The 18,208-nt window shown below is 34.5% G+C and overlaps 1 long non-coding RNA gene across 3 annotated transcripts in view; it reads left to right on the forward strand.

Annotated features, from left to right (window-relative positions):
* LOC139076655 (uncharacterized) overlaps positions 1-16,578 on the forward strand; it is a 175,928-nt gene extending 159,350 nt beyond the window's left edge. For 2 of the 3 annotated variants that reach the window (XR_011528471.1, XR_011528472.1), the window contains exons 2-4: positions 5,418-5,514; positions 8,017-8,170; positions 14,202-16,578. This is a non-coding gene — a long non-coding RNA (uncharacterized lncRNA). Of the gene's footprint in view, positions 1-5,403; positions 5,515-8,016; positions 8,171-14,201 lie in introns of all 3 variants that reach the window. The other variant, XR_011528473.1, reaches the window with a different exon arrangement.
* The last annotated feature ends 1,630 nt before the right edge of the window (positions 16,579-18,208 follow it).

The following is an 18,208-nucleotide window of genomic DNA, read 5'->3' on the forward strand; positions in this document are numbered from 1 at the left end:
AGGGCCTTCCCCTTGTGGTGATTAATTGAAATAATACATAAGAACTACTATCCCAGTGTCTGGCACTTAGTAAAAAATCAGTAAATGCTAGCTACGTTGCTATCTTTATTTCTAAAAATTATTTTCTAAAATAAATTACTATTCTCATTATATTTAGCATGTATGGAATATGTTGCATTTAATGTGTGTTCCACATTAAAATAAAGTCTGTGTACTAAGTTTCTAAAGAAAATGTATCAGAAGAAAGCATGTTAAATTGTTGCATTCAGCAGTAATAAAGATATTTTTTGAATAAATTTCTAATGTGTTATAATACTTTAAATGGATATTTTATAATCACTTCTTTAATAACTTCTCAGGATTCGTGTGTACTTGGCAGTTTAACAAAATTCTATTTCCTGTGTGTAGATTCTTTTATGGTTTACTCTTGCCATTAGTGATTTAATTCTATTCATTCCATTTCTGAAGAGAAAGTCATAATGATAAAGTTGAAATGGAGAAGAATATGTGATTTAGGGTAATGTTATGTTTGACATTATTTAATTATGGCTATTCTTGCTAAAGAATTCTGAGGCTGAAGACTGTCACTTTGTAGAAAAGAATGATTATCATGTTAAGCTCTTTGTAAAACATCTTGCAGATTATAATTAAAATGTTTGGCTAATAACATAGTAAGTTTCTACTCTTCTATTAAACTTATCAGTTAAAAGAATACTACTAAAGCTGTCTACTGACAAGAACTGATTCTCTTTGGAGTTTTAGTAACTTTCTGATGTAACATGGAGGTTTTGTCAAAATGCCCTAGGACTTTAGGAACATTTGACAGTGACTATTTTTCTATCAATGACTTTCCATATAAAGGAAGTTCTTATAAAGCATAAAATTGTGTTATTTCTATGTCTATTCACTTGACATTTAACCAAAGACATTGCTACTGATCCTTCAGGAAAGGAGCAGAGTGAGAGATATATCCCAAAGCAGCTGTATGGCAGTGGACTGAAAAGTGGACAAGGAGCCAGAGGCTTATATTCTAGTTGGCCTAGGCAACTGTCTTACTATTTGACCTTGAAGAAAAACTTTACTATCCTCAACTTCCCCCATTTTAAAGAATAGCTAATTATTAACAGCACAAAACTGACTGAGAATGTGAACCTTCCTACCTACCAGAAATCCCTTGATTTAAAAAGAAAAGATATGGATTTTATGAAGAATAAATCCCTAATGACATTGGAAGAAAGTCTCTGGACCACAGTGTTAAAACCATTTGGAGAAAGTTAGACATGGATTGATGAAGGATATCATAGCTCTAAGTTCATAAACTGATGTCTACTTGGGAGGATGCTTTAGCAGCAGTTCAGGCATGTCTCAAGGACAGCAGTACTAGAAGAAAGAGGATGGTCCTAGGACAAGGATATTGAACTATATATATTCATACGGAGAGCCCACATTAGATCCCTTTCTGTAGTCAGCCCCCAATCCTTATGTTGAAGTATTTACTCAATCTGAAGCAGAGAGTGTGAGGATTTGGGTTGGAGCACACCAGACAGTTAGTGTCTTGGAGGGAAGAGAAATCCTCAAACCAGAAGTCATGCTATTGTCTCAGTTTTCTAACAGAATATCTAACTTGTCAACCACATTATCACGAGGAGCATGTTCCTCTAAACAAAACCAGTATTCACAAAAACGGGAACACGTATTCTCAAAATGATATTGAACAAAGCAGTATCATCAGATATTTGAAGAAAGCAGTGAACGGGACACCAGGGACTAATTTCCAAGAGAAAATTCATTTAATAGCATGCACAGAAGATATTAAACTAAGTCACACATCTACAAAATGAGAATAGAGAATCAATTAGAGATCTTAGAAATAAAAAGCGATTATTGAAATTAGAGTTCGAAAGAAGGGCTAAAAAGAATAGTGCAGCTGCTGAGTAAATTCTTAACTAAAAATCTGAACTGCAGACATCTCCCAGAACAAGGTGAAAAGAAAAAGAGTTGGCAGTATGACACAGAAGTTAAGAGAAGTGGAGGAAATCTCTAAAAGTTTCAGCATTTATTAGGAGTTTAAGAAGGAAGAAGCAGAAAAACGGTAGAGAGGAAACAGGTAAATAATAAAGAACATTTCCCAGAACTGAAGGAGGCATAAGAGGCATTAGTGCTGGACAAAGGGGAGTTGAGCAGTGTCCTGAGCGAGTGAGTCAAATAAAAGGCTACCCCAAACGAAAAAGAGCGAATCCTATATTTTTCAGAAAGGAAAATAAGGGTACCTGCAAAAAATGAAAAACCAGGCTGGCATCAGATGTCTCCTAAGTAAGACGGGTTGTTAGAAGACAATGAACAGTACCATCAGAGTGCTAAGGGAGAAGCTATGTTGGACCTAGTTTCTTATACGCAGGAAAACATTAGCATTTAGGGAATGTGGGAAAATAGATGTATTTCCAAGATTTACCCACTCTCAGGTCTTTCTTGGTATAGTTACGCAAATGTGCACATGAATAAATGAAAAATAAATTACAGACTGAGGATGACATGGTACTCGTGGACTAGCGGTGAGCAACAACAACAAAATAAGCTGTAAAATCTGTAGTCAAGTCTAAGTTACTATTGATGCATAATATTAAAGCAAAAAAGATAATAATTAACAACTAAAATCTTGGAAGTTTCAACATGAGAGAGATGTGTATGAGTGAGTGTGTGTAGGTGTGAGTGGAGTGGGGGATTTAAAGGCCCAAGAAGACTCTTGTTTTATTTAATGGGATGTCAGAGACTGATTAATGGTAGATTTTGATAGAAAACATAAAATTAAATGTGTGTGAAAAATTTAGCATAGTCACCATTAAAAATTGAAATAGACTGTTTCCAGGCTATTAAAGTAGAAAAGCTGAAATACTTCCAACTGACTAGAGGGGATGAAACCACGCAAATACATTCTGTAGAATATTCACACATAAAATAGGATGGCTAGAATTAATATAAATAAATTGGCATTCACAATAAACATGGATGTATTTAGTTCCCGCAAAAGACAATAAATCTTACATGAGATAAAATTATAAACTTTGCTATCATTTGCTCATAGGTTCGATTAGCCCAGAACATTCTTATTTTATACTGTTGCCTCACCATATTCCCTTCATTAAAGTTCTGTGCCTCAGGGAGATGTAAGCAGCTTATAGAATGAGAGAAAAGCTTCAGTATTTGCATATTAATAAGATTGTTCTGGCAATATATGAAAGAGAGATTGAAGAAAAGAGGCAGTTGAAATTCTCTGGAGATTCTCAAGTTACAATTTCACACAGAGGTCAACTAAAACAGAGCGTACTGTAGCAGGAATACTGAAGAATGCTTATGGATATTACTGAAAAAATCCTGTGTAAACGATTCTATTAAATGCTATGGGGAGGAGTATGCTATGTGTGCTGTAACATCACATAAAAGAGGGACTAGAATGACCTGTGGGGTAAAGAAAGTTTCCCAGGGGACCTAATTTTAGATTGTTTCCTATGTGATTAATAAGCATTAGCTTGGGGAAATGGGCACTGAAGGAGACAGCAGAGTACCCCCCGAAAGGAAAGAGGAGATGGAAAGGGACGTGGTTCTAGGACAGAAAAATTACCAACGTGGATGGCATGTAGGAGTAAAAAGGGACATGGGGTTAGGGTGCGTACGTAGGTGGGTAGAGTTTGGATTAAGGATTTTTTTTTGAAATTGCATTTTTAGAGAAATGAGAAGTCATTGTAGGTTTTAAGGCAGAGGAGGGTGATAATAATAGAATTGTGTTTTTCAAAGAATAGTCTCTGTCTAAAGAACAGATAGTTGAGAGAATATGTTTGCAGAGCGATTAGTAGTCAAAGTGAGAGAAGACAGTGACTTGGACTAGGATGATGGTTGAAGAGTTGGAAAGACGCAGGCCATATTTAACAAACACTAAATAGAAGCAACAGGAATTGATGCTAGGATGTGAGTACCATCCTTTTCTATTGCTGCATAACAAATTACCACAGATTTAGCAACTTTAAAACAACACCCCTTTGTTTATTCACAGATCTGTAGGTCGGAAGTGCAGTAGTGTGGCTGGAAATTCTGTTTAGGTATCAGGAGACTGAAATGAGGGATTTCTGATGAATTCTCATCTGGAGTCTCTGGGGAAAATGCACTTCAAAAGTCGTTCATGTTGTTGGCAGAACATCTTTTCTTGCGGTTGTAAAATTGAGGCCTCATTTTTTGGCTGGCAGTCAGCCAGGGTCTGTTCTCAGCAACTAGAGGGTGCTTGCATTCCTTGTCATGTGACCCCCTTTATCTTGGAAGCCTACAGTGCAGAGTCTCCCTCCTGTGGAATACCCCTCCACTTCACATCCCATTGGACAGGAAGAGCCTATCCTTTTAAAGTACTCACCTGATTAGATCTGGCCCTGGGAGGATAGTCTCCCTTGCTTAAAGTCAGCTGTGCCATGTACCACAACGTAATCACAAGACTGATATTTCATCATAGCCACTGGGCCTTTCCACAGCCTCAGAGAGGGGATTATAAAAGGACCTGGGTCATGAGCGGCCTTGTAGATTTCTGCCTACCGCATTGAGATTTCAGGATATCTCAAGGCTAACGTCCAGGTGTTGGCCTTGGCTCATTGGGTGGATGGTGGTGCCATTTCCTGAGATACAGTTTGACAGCACAAGTTAGTTTGGGACATTTTTGAATTTGAGGATTCTTGTCTAAAAAAGCAAGAGGTGATATTGCTCTGAACATGTGAATCAAATACTCAGAATTCTTAGAATACTAAGGTGCACTATGAATTTTTAAATGTGTACCACATTTCTCAAACATGTTTGATCAAAGAAACTTGATTTCACAGAGCATTGAAGGACAAGTGCTATATGGGGGGAAATCATCTTAAGGTATAATTCAGAACAGAGAATATAAAGAAAGTCATCAGTCATGGGGAGTCTGAAGATCATTTTTATCATCTATAAGGAAATGAAGCAGAAATGCTATGCTCTATTACAGGAAGTTTGCAAGAATCCTGTATTATTCCAGTAAAAAAAATCTTAGGAAGCAAGCCCTCAAGTAGCTTACTGTCTTTTGCATTATCTTGGCTCATTAAGGTGAACAGAATTTGAGAGTTTATTTCTCTGGACGAGTTTAAATACAATGAAATTTTCCTGAGATTATGGAAGAAAAGGAATTTGGGGGGTTTTTCTTTTCCTTTTAGGAAGCTAATATTCTTTTATTTGTTATGCCCTGTAATATAACTGCTTGTGGTTTATGGAAATACGCTAAAACGACAAGAGAACAAAATTTCTAAAGGATAAGTTTTATTAATTATGAGAAATGTGTGATGTTGAACAAAACAAATTAAGTACAAAGAAACGAGAGCTCAGGGATCTGTTTTACCATCCCAGTAAATTTCATGTAGGAAAGAAAAAACATACAGAGAAGAAGGAGAGGATGTTCCAGCAAGACTTGAAGCAATATCAGCCTTTGTGAGGTGAGCCATGGAAGTCCTTGGGAAGGTAAATTGTATAATTTGTCTGTTTAACATGACTGAATACAAATAATAGAACAATCTCGGGGAGAGTGATAGTGCACCTTTGATGGGAATGTAAAGCAGCAGGGAAAAAAGAACAAATTCTCAATCCCCAAAACCAACAGATAGTTGCTTCAGTCAAAATGAGCTAAAGTCAGTTCACGTTCAATAATTGTAAACCCAATGAATATGTCCTGTGCAATTTTTGTACTCTTTTTTAGAAAAAGAGTATTTTTTTTTAGAATCTTTAGACTCCAGAGTCTTTAGAAAAGTCTCTATGTGGTGAACCCTAAACAAATAAGTAATGAAAGTACATCTAATTTGTAACTCTACTTTTTCTTAAAATCCAAAGAACTGAGAAATGGTGAAATCTTCAAAACTTTATATTAGATAGCAACACTTGTTAGAAAATTAGAAAAAGGTAAATGAGCTCACAAAGTTATTTCTCACAGTTGTGGGATTCTGCACCTGTAGATGACTAACCTCATGTTTCATTAAGGCATCCTTCATAAAGAGAATTGGTAATGACCTTGTTGAATGAATAGTCTGTGTCCGCCTAAGTACCACTGGCAGCTTCTACCACTGTTGAGGGATGTGATGCCATTGACTGACTTTCATTTTACTGAACAAAATATTGAATCAAATAATCAAAAATCCTGCAAGCAGTTTTAACGGCCCTGTTAACATATGCCCAGCATTTTTCTACTTGACAATTTGAATTGGTGGTTCTGTGTCTTAATAAGTTGTAACAAATAAGATGAACGGAGACTCTTCTCCCTCCCCCAATAATTTAATAATTTAAGCCTTAATGTTCCTACAAATATTGACCTGGGTAAGAAAAGAACAAAAAATGGAAAATATATCAAGGATTTGGAGACTAGAAAATTATATGGAATTACTGATGTGAGTTATCCTGTAGTCAGGTCTTTATCCTGTTGTCAGAAAAGATGTTTTAAGCAGGAAGATCAATGTCTTGGTGATAGTGTTTTTACTGGTATGCAAATAAAGTGTCAAATCAATAGTTTTATCAATGTGACCTTCTTTGAACACTGGTTATAACAAAAGATTGTGGCTTCAGATAACTTGTGCTTGAATTCTGGAAGCTGCATTTACAAATTGTCTAAACTAATGCAATATATGTAATGTTTTGGGCCTAGGTTTCTTCACACTGAATTTGGAGCTCACAAGGTTGCTGTAGGAAATAAATAAATAGTGCAGGAGGAGAACCAGGAATATAGTGATGTATAATAATAATTATTATTATAAACCTCAGAAATTGTGATATTTAATTCTGCAGAAGAGAATTAAGTTCACTGGCCCAAGTTGACAGAGCTTGAATTTAACCATCAACTTAAAAACCAAATTTCCACTACTTTTCCTTTGCAGATGATTCTTTCTTCAATATTCATCAATTAAGTCAAATTGACACTTCTGTTTTCAATTGAACTAATGTATTGCATTAAAATTTCCTAAACTCATTATAGCTTACTGGCGGCCTAATGACTGCAGTATATTTCAATTTTACAAGGACAGAAAGTGCAGGAGCCTATTCTAAATTTTATTTGATATTTATCCCTTTTCCCCTATTGCTCTAGTTGGGATTTTCTTCCCTCTTCCTATTTCCACCTTTTGTTCACAGCAAAAGTCAGAGGTGCCCTGTCTCCCCAACTCTCCCAAATCCCTACCCATAATATGTTCAGTCCTTATTCTTCACTTTATCTCCACATTATTTCAGCACATTGTAGATTGGGGTTCAATATCAAAGAACTGGCAGGATTTCTGGGTAAAGAGAAAGAGGAGGAAACCCTATGTGGTGGTGGTTGCCTTCTATGACCTTTTGTCCAAGGCTACAACAACCTGACTCCAGTAATAGATTCATTGGGAGCATCGTCAGCTCCACTCTATCTTTTGGCGTTTTGATTCTTAGACGATTGTAGATGGACGAATAGGACTCTTAAACCGAATTCAACTGAAATAAAAAACATCATTTTTCCCTTTCTTTTTTGCAAGCTAGAAACAGTCCAGATTCTCCAAACTTAGGAAAATGAAACTTCTCTCACCTCTACGCCTTCCCTAGTTGCTACCCTTTTCTCTCCTCACCACATTCATGAGCTGTCAAAGCATGGACTACTATCTCCTCTGCTTTTTCTTTCATTCATTCTTTTATCATTAATTTTATTGCGAGATACAGCATACATAAAAAAGAGTGTAGAAAACATATATATTCATTTTGAAGAATAATTATAAAGGAAACACCCCTGTTACCACCACCCAAGTCAACAATAAGACGTTGCCAAGCATTCTAGAAACTTGCCGGTGCTTCTCTGCAATCATGAACTCCTCTTGCCTTCTTAAGTTATCCACTCGTATGATTTTTTTTTTTTAAAGATTGGAAGCTGAGCTAACAACTGTTGCCAATCTTCTTCTTTTTTTTTTGCTTTCTGCTTTTTATCCCCAAATCCCCCCAGTACATAGTTGTATATTTTAGTTGCAGGTCCTTCTAGTTGTGGCATGTGGGACGTTGCCTCAGCATGGCCTGATGAGTGGTGCCATGTCCACACCCAGGATCCAAACCAGTGAAACCCTGGGCCGCCGCAGTGGAGCGCATGAACTTAACCACTCAGCCTCGGGGCTGGCCCCTGGTATGATGTTTTGATAATAATTTTGTGACTTTTCTTTAGTTTTACTACCTTGTATAGATAAAAGATGGTTTAATTTTGCCTATTTTTCTTTTTTATATATATGCAATCACAGAGTATGTATGCTTTTTAAAATTCCATGTAACATTTGTGACATTCATTGATTTGTCCTATCTAGCTATATTTGTTCATTTTTGCTTCTGTACATCTTACTAATGATGGACAAGATGAATGATCTCATATTATTTCCTGATTCATGTACAAGATTTTCTCTTGGTTGTATACCTAGGATATCAATTGCTGGCTTATAGACTGTGTGCTTCTGCAGCCTTAGTAGATAAGAACAAACTGTCTTCCAAATGGCTGTATGAATTTACAATCACACCAATGGTCTATGAGAGTTACTGTTACCAAACCCTCATCAGTGCAAGTTATTGTGATTTTATAATTTTTGCAAACTAAGGGTATATAAAAGTTAAAAACAATCAATGTTTATCTAAATGTGCTCCTTTTACTTCTCTTTCTTTGTTTTGATGATAAAACCAAAATTCACAGATAATAAGGAACATAAAGCTAGTGTTGTGTGTTGAATGGTGGCACCCCAAAGGATATGTCTACCCAGAATGTGTCAGTGTGACCTTATTAGGAAAAAGGGTCTTTGCAGATATAATTAAGGTGAAAATCGCAAGCTGAGATTATCCTGGGTTAGCATAGAACCTAAATCCAATTTTAAGTGTTTTTTAAGAGAAGAGAAGGGGAAAGACACACAGGAAAGAAGGCCACGTGAAAACAGAGGCACAGATTGGAGTTATGCATCCCCAAGCTAAGGAAGGCCTGTAGCCACCAAGCAAGGAAGGATTCTCGTCTAGAACCTTCACAGGGAGTGCAGCAGTGCCAAAACTTTGATCTTACACTTCTGGCCTCCAGAACCGTGAGAGAATAAATTTCTGCTATTTTCAGCTACCTAGTTTATTTTAGAGATATATGGAAGCCATGAGTATTAGTTTCTATTGCTGTTTAACAAATTTTAGTGGCTTAAAACAGCACAAATTTACTATCTTACTGTTCTGGAGGTCAGTGTCTGAAACGGGTCTCGCTGGCTAAAACTCCTTCTGGAGTTTCTAGAGGAGGATCTTTTTCCTTGGTCTTTCCAGCTTCTAGAGGCTGCCTACAATTCCTTGGCTTGTGGCCCCCTCCATCTTAAAAGCCAATAATGGCCTGTTGAGTCTTCCTCACTGAGAAAGGGAAGGAGACATACGTCTGAACTAGCGGAAGAAATGACAATGGAAACAGAAAAGGGCAGATAAATCTACAAAATGCAACAGATAAGCCTGGGACCACAAACACTGGAAGCTCCACCCACCCCCAGCTCTGCTCCCCACTGTGACCTCACACCCTCCTCATATCCCAGGCTGCTGGAGGTCCTGTCCTGCTACATAACATCTGCCACCTATGTCTAAAGTAGTCTTTATGAATTAATTCCATGAAAAGTGACCATGAAAAAACCCAAAATCTTGTATAATTGCTTGAAAATGAATAAAAGAAAATAAAACTTATTTATGTGCAACTTATATTACTTCTCTAAATAAGCAATTCATACTTTCCTGTTTCAAGTAACTATTTCAATATATTTTATTCAAATATGAGTAGATGGTGTGCTTTTGTGATTTAACTTAATTTGGTACTTAAAAAATTTCTTCTCTCCAAATTTCTTCTATTTCCAAAGAAATGGAAAACCAGCACATCTGCATTTAATCACAGGTTGTATTGTTATTACCTCTGAGGATAGGAATAATTAGTGAACATTTTACCTACTTGTATTTTTTTGCCTTTTGAGACATGAAACAAAAATTAAATCATGTTATTAGACTGTAATATTTAATTAAAAAATTTAAACTACAAATAAGTATACAGAATGGTAATTGATGAAGCATGGATAATGAACTCTCCAGATTCCTTTTGGAAGAAACCCAAAACACTAGCTGTTATAAATGAGTCATCACAATCTTTAAAATCTAAAAGCATAATCTTTAGTCATTCTTCTCTTCTTATAAAAGAGTGCTTAGCAAGGAGGCAGTGCCACGGAAAGCAAAGAGCATTGCACATAGAGTGAAAAGACATGGCCCTGAGTTCTAGGACATTATTGGGTGAATTATTTTTTTAATAAAATGAGGGCAATAATATTCACCCTATCTACATTGCAAAGTTGCCCTGAGAATTCCATAGGATAATATACGACAAAGTATCTTATATATGTAAATATGTTTAAGGAGAAAAATTTTACTGTGTTGCTTTATGAAATTCTGAATTCAGATATTAAGTTTGTAGGTCTGAGATCTGAACATGTTTGAAAAAAGATGTGTCCAAATAAATGTAGGAAAAATGTCTACTAAAATGTGGCATCATTCCCTTTTTTGCAATTTTATGCAAATTGGGGGTGAAGGTGCATTTGACTTATGAACATCCACATGGGAGAACAATGTAAATTTGAACAGGTGATGGGGGAAATCTTAATTGACTGTGTTCCTACCATTGCCATCATTACCTTCTTGCAGAAATGATACCTATACTGCAGGAGATGATGAGATGCATATGAATTCTCTCTCCTACCTTTTCATGAATTAGGGAGAAGTTACACAATGACCCTTTTATCCTCCTGCATTGAGAGCCATCTTTAGGTGGTCTGGTTCCTATAGAACTAGGAGGCTCATCCACTGAACCTGGAGAGATGATGGGCTTGTGATTGCTAGAAAACCAGTATTTCCTCCCACCTGGCCACATCCTTCCCCCAGCACTCCCCAGAAACTTGTAGGGGGAAAAAAGATCTATGTCCCAAGGATCAGTGGAAGTTGCTCAACTTGGTTTAGAGCAAGAGCAGTAGCAAGAGACACAAGATCCTAAGCATCCCTGTTGTTATCAGAAGGAAATGCACAAAGAACATGTTGATAACTGATGTCCAAATGTCTCTAATTTTATGTGTATCTTTAATAAAATATTTTAAGATAAATGAAATGGTTATATTTGAGCTTTTAGCATATTTTGTTTTATTATCTATATAATAATAATATTTTCTAGTAAATTTCATTTTGGCATAATATAGATTAAATATATTTCGTTGCACTAATCTCAAATTACTATTTGTTACGTTGTTTACAAAGAAAATTGTATGCAAAGTTTCATGTGAATAATAATTAAAAACATTTTTTGAATGTGACCTGTTTGTAAATTGGGAACTATATGCTAGTCGATAAATTTTCAGTGTATCTGATTATTCATGTTTATGCCACATTAATGTTTTTAATTAAAAGAATTTTTTAGAGCAATTTTAGGTTTACAGAAAATTGATCAGATCAAACACAGTTCCCATATAGTCCATTTCTCCTCTGCTCAGTTTCCTCTATTATTAACATTTTGCATTAATGTGGTACATTTGTCACAATTAATCAACTGATACTGACACATTATTATTAACTAAAGTCTATAATTTATGTTAGGGTTCACTTTTTGTGCTGTACAGTTCTATGAATTCTGACAAATGCGTAGTGTCACCTATCCACCATTACAACATCATCCAGAATAGTTTCACTGCCCTCAAAATCCCATATTCCATGTATTCAACTCTCTTCCTCTCTCCTCAAGCTTCTGGAACCAGCGATCTTTTTACTGTCTCTGTAGTTTTACCTTTCCAAAATGTCATGTAGTTGCATCATACATTATGTAGCCTTTTCAGACTGGCTTTCTTAGCAGTAGGAATAAGGGTCTTAGAAATAGGTATAAGCCTTCTCTTAGCAATAAGCATAAGGTTCTTCCATACTTTTGTGGCATCAAACTCATTGCTTTATATAGCTGAATAATATTCCGTGGTTGGACTGTACCACAGTTTGTTTATCCATTCATCCTTTGAGGAACACCTTGGTTGCTTCCAGTTTTTGACAATTATGAGTAAAGCTGCTGTAAAAATACATGTGCAGGTTTTTGTACAGACATAGTTTTCAACTCATTTGGGTAAATACCTCTGAGTGTGATTGCAGGATTCTTTAGTAAAACTATGTAAGCTTTGTAAGAAACTGCCAAACTGTCAAACTGTCTTCCAAAGTGGTTGAACCATTTTGCATTTCCCTCAGCACCAAATGAGAATTCCTGTTGCTCTGTATTCTTGCCGTTATTTGATATTGTCAGGTTTTTTGATTTTAGCCCTTCTAATAGATGTGTAGTGGTAACTCATTGTTTTAATTTGCAGTTCTCTAATGACATAGGATGTTGAGCATCTTTTGTTATGCTAATTTACCATCTGTTTATTTTCTTTGGTGAAGTGTCTGTTCAGATCTTTTGCCTTTTTTAATTGTTTTTTTATTGCTAAATTTTGAGTTCTTTAGATATTTTGTATACAAATCTTTCATAAGATATACGTTTTGCAAAAATTTTTCCATCTGTGGCTCCTGTTTTTATTCTCTTAACAGTGTCTTTCTCAGAGTAGTTTTTAATTTGAATGAAGTCCAATTTACCAATCGTTTTTCTTTCCGTGGATCATGCTTTTAGTGTTGTATCTAAGAAATTATCACCAAATCCTTGGTCATGCAGATTTTCTCCTATGTTTTCTAGAATTTTTATGGTTTTGCAGGTTACATTTAGATCTTACATTGAGTTAATTTTTGTAAAAAGCATAATGACAGTGTTTAGATTTACTTATTTATGTATTTGGATATCTGATTTTCCACCAATAGTTTTTGAAAATACTATTTCTTTTCCACTGAATTGCCTTTGTTTCCTTGTCAATGAGCAGTTGACTATATTTGTGTGGGACCATTTCTGGACACTTTATACTATTCATTGATCTATTTGTCTATTCTTTCATCAGTTCCATACTCTCTTGATTATTGTAGCTTTATGCTAAATCTTGAGATTGAATGGTGTTAGTACTTTGATTTTGTTCTTCTTCAGTATTGTGTTGGCTATTTTGTGTTTTTGGCTTTCCACTTAAACATTGGAAACAGTTTGTTGATTCCCAAAATAACTGCTGGGATTTTGATTGTGATTGCATTAAATCTATAGATCAAGTTAGGAAGAACTGATATGTTAATATTATTGAGTCTTCCTATCCATGAACATGGAATATCTCTTCATTTATTTGTCTTCTTTGATATCTTTCATCAGAGTTTTATAGTTTTCCTTGTATCTTGTACACAATTTATTACAACTATTCCTAAGCATTTCGTTTTTTTAGTGCTAATGCAAATGGCATTTTGTTTTTAATGTCAAATTCCAATTTTTCATTGCTGGCAGATAGGAAAGCATTTGTGTATTAAACTTGTATCCTGCAAGCTTGCTATAATTGTTTATCATTCCTGGAGTTCTTTTGTTGTTGTTGATTATTTGGGGATTTTCTATAAAGACAATCATGTTATCTGTGAACAAATTCAGTTTAATTCTTCCTTCCCAATCTGTCTACCTTTTATTTCCAGGTTTTGGATTTTATCAAATGCTTTTTCTGCATCTATTGACACGATCACTGATTTTTCTTCTTTAGCTTGTTAGCGTGATGGATTATGTTGATTGATGTTTGGATGTTGAATGAGCCTTGTATTCCTGGGACCAATTCCATTTGGTTATGGCGTACAATTATTTTTATACATTGTTGAATTCAACATGCTAGTACTTTGTTGAGAATTTTTGCATCTATGTTCATGAAAGATATTTATCTGTAGCTTTTCTTTCTTGAAGTATTTTTGTCTGATTTTGGTGTTAGAGTAATGCTGGCCTCATAGAATAAGTTAGGAAGTATTCCTTCTGTTTCTGCTTTCAGAAAGAGATTGTAGATAATTGGTATCTTTTTATTACATTAATTTTAAGAATTATAAATCTACTCTCTGACTCTTAACAAATGCATGATTACTATATCCCCAACTTTGTATTGTTTTAATACTTATATGGATTTCCAACTCTATGTTTTCATATTATATAGTGTAGATTGAATTACTGGCCCCAATTCTTTACCCTATTTTACATCTGTGCCCTTTGCTTTCTGACTTTGCAGTTTTCAACACATGATTTTGGACTGAACCACGTGACTTGCTTTGACCAACAGGACTTTAGAAGATGTGATGCAAGAAAACACTTGATATATTCTGGCACAATATGGCTTGCCCTCTTTACTTTCTGGCATCCACAACAGAAGAACAAACATGTTGCAGTTAACCTCTTGATCCAAATTAAATGAGACATTTGGAGTAGATATAGAGCCAATCTACAGTTTGGAGCCAAATCCAGACCAGTGTAGCTGAGCCCAGCCTAAATCAACTTATCTTCAGCCAACCTGAAGATGCATAAGAAAGAATCAAGTCACTAAGATTTAGTGTGTTTTATGAGAGGAGCATTAATAGCTACAGAAATTGGTTCCTAGAAGTCGGATGTTTTACTAGTTTAATGAAAGTGAGTTTGAGTAAGAAACTAAGATTCCTTTAGAATAATTTTTCAAATTTTTATTATTATAGTATTACAACTTGTAAAAAATATTCAGGAGCTGAATACATTATTCAACCTGAGGACGAGTTTTGATAAAAATAAAGCGGGTGAGTCAAGTTTACAACTTTGTGTCATTGGCAGCTCTGTTGACTTCTATTTTAAATACATAGCCTGTATAATTAAAAAAATGGGGAAATATTTTTATGCTCAATGATATCTCTCACTATTTTATTTTCTTTCACATCATAAATGGATTGATTTATTAGAAAAACTTAGTTTTGATAGAAAAACATCATATTCTCCTTTTGATTTTAAATATGTTGGTGTATGGAGTAGAGTTAAGACCCTATTTGTTTTACGTCATCTTTTCCCATTATTTCAGTGTTCGTTAAGCTTGGTTTTCCAACCCTGGGTATACTCTTCACCAGGATTGCCTTACCAGCTCTCTTTCCATAATTTTAAATCTTTTTTGAACAAATTTTATATGCAGACTTGATTTTTGACAGAAGTGGAATTGCTTTAATAACTCTTCAAATGAAAATTTAATGAGGTGGGAGAGAAATATGAAGATTCTTTGGCTTCCCAATAGAAATTCAACAATAGGAAACAAAATGATTTAGACAAATATGTAAAGGAAAAAAGTTGAAAATGTTAAGAATACCACTTATCTGATATGCAGAAAGAAACTGTCATTGAATAATGCCTACTGAAGGGATTAATAATTTTTTTTTTACAATCAACATCATGTTATTTCAAACTATGTCTTCCACAATTTACACTCTTTCTGTAAACTGATGAAATATAATATAGTTCCTCAAATAATATTCACTTATCAGAACCACTTGGTAAACATCCCTATTGTTTTGTGGAAAACTATAGATGGGAACGCTCCCTGTATAAAGTGCTTAACAATTTCTTTAATGAATGAACATTCTCTACTCATTATCTCTAAAACGGATTTATAAATAAAGTATTAATGTCTCCAACATCCTAAAACCTGGCTTCAGTCGCCAGTCAAATTAACAGGTTGAAGCCATAATAATATTTCCCAGAAGACCCTGTTGGTTGTGTCCAATGGAAAAAAGTCACTAAGTATAGTGCGTGGTCTGAATTAGTAAAATTTCTACGTTAAAAAATAACTAAATTTGAAGTAAATGATTTAGTCCTTGAGATATGTGAAAAAAGTGTAAAATCTTATTTAATTTATATTTTCTAACATCATTCCTATCTTATTTTTCTGTCAAGCTCATCAGCCATGTTCCCCTACAGAATAATTAACATTTCTGATGTTTCCATTAGATAAAGAGTTTTGATTCAAACATGTTTTTTCTCAAGAATCACTTTAAGCTGTTGTAAAATTTGTTGCTTGAAAACAAACGTGTCCTTTTGTTTTTATAATACATGTGTAATGTATTATTTAAGTGCAGTACTGTATATTGTTTAGGTATAAGTACCTGCAAGTTATACATATTTCCAAGAAAGCCAAAGATTGTTCATACATAAATAATTTAATGTGTTGTTTAACCCATTGATTAGATTTAATGACACTTTGAATTGCTATTAAAGCTTATAAACAGTCTGGGTAGATGAAAGATTCTCTTATGATGCTGTTTCCAAGTTATCTTTCTCTTACACAATTTTCTTTCTTCCACAAATTTATTATGAATTAAGAATAGAAATAGTTTTAAATATAACTTTTTAAAAATGATATGATAAAAACCTTAAAATTATTCTTTCAGTAATTACCTATTTAATAGTAAATGGGTGATAGCTCTTCAAATTCAGCTACAGAAAAATTCAGGTCCAGATTGGTCTAATCTTATTCAAAATGACTGGTTACCTGGGCACACTTGGTGGGATGGATTACAAACCAGCAAAAAATATTTCTCTATGATCTCCTTAGTAGTCGCCAATAAATATCTTGGAAAATAAAAACAATATAAATTCCATCTTGATTGAAATTAGTGATTACAATACTAGTTCCAGTATTTAAGCATTCCAGTAAACCATAGTTTTTTAAGTTCTTAATATATATATTTTTCTTAGTGTAATACTGTTATTTCATCAATTTAAAACCTGATTTCTGAATCATTTACATCTGAAGTTCAGGATCAATGACTCTATTATGTGTAAAAATCGCAAACTAATGGGCGGTCTCAATTCTAGACAGATCTGTGCAAAAAGATCTAGAATTGCAAAAGGAGCCGTATTGTGCTACAGCAAAGTTTAAATTACAATAATTCTTATTCTCATTTAAATATTTTCTAAACATATGGAATATGATCATTTGGTATTACAATTAACATTTAACATTCCATCAGAATCTTAACCTATACATGAAGAATTTAAAGGGAAACAAAAGTAAATGCTTGTATTGAAACAATATCTAGAACTTTTGTCAATAAATGTATTGTAGTTTGTATTCATTATTATTTGGTCAGGAAAATGGAAACTTCTCCAAGTGTTTCAAACAGGAAGGAATTTAAAACAGGCAATTAGAAGCTAATAAAACTATCGGAGGGCCATAGGCACAAAGCTCAGGAAAGCCACACTAGTTCTAGGATATCAGGATACACAGGGATAGCTGGAAACAACCAAAATGGTTTTTATCAACTGTCTACACCCCTGAGTTGAGTTATTTGCAGAATTGAGTGACATTGCAAAAGGATTCTCGGATGTCACTGGCAATGTTTCATATTAGCATCTTCTAAAGCACACGTATTTACCCACTGCTACTCCAAATGGGAAAAGGGCTTCCTCTTCTCTTTTTCTTTCCAAATCTTGTTCGATTGCTTCTCAGTGGCAAAATCTAGCCTGGAACTATGCTGATAAGCACTCTGGGAAATGTGGTAGAATTTTTAGACTTCCAACCCTTATAATAAGGGAGAGATTATGGATGGTGACACTATTTCTGACTACTAGCACACAGTTAATTTTTCTTACAAATGTTCAAAAAGATATCCCCCGAATTATCAAATGCAAGATAGGATTGTATCCTTTGTATCCATTGAAATGATCATATGGTTTTGTTTTTCACTCTGTTAATGTGGTGAATCACATTTGCTGATGTTCAAATGCTAAAGAAAACTTGCATTAGTGGGATAAACCCCACTTTTTATGACCTATCTTTCTAGTGTCACTAGATTCAATTTACTAATACTTTGTTAATTTTTGCTTCTGTTTCAAAAGGCACATGGACATGTAAATTTATTTTTGTTATATTGTTTTAAAGTTTGGTATTAGGATTTTACTGAATTTCCACAGAGTTTTGAAAACTTGGAGGTGAAGCATGCACCAATGAATAAATTTAGCCCTGGATTTTTCATTTTGAGACATTTTTTAATACAGAATCAGTATACTTCATAGATATAGGACTAATCAGATTTTATATTTCTTCTTTTGTCAATGTTTGAAAATGAATTTGCTCATTCATTTGGTTGTGAATGAATGAAAGTAAGTTATCAATGAACGAAGTTTTAGTTATCTTTATTGTTTCTAGTTTAATTCTGCTATGATCAGACAACACAATTGTATGATTTCATCTCTTTGAAAATTATTGAGGTTTCCTGTATGGGCCAG

The sequence above is a fragment of the Equus przewalskii genome, chromosome 17 (assembly GCF_037783145.1).
Source record: "Equus przewalskii isolate Varuska chromosome 17, EquPr2, whole genome shotgun sequence".
NCBI lineage: Eukaryota > Metazoa > Chordata > Mammalia > Perissodactyla > Equidae > Equus > Equus przewalskii.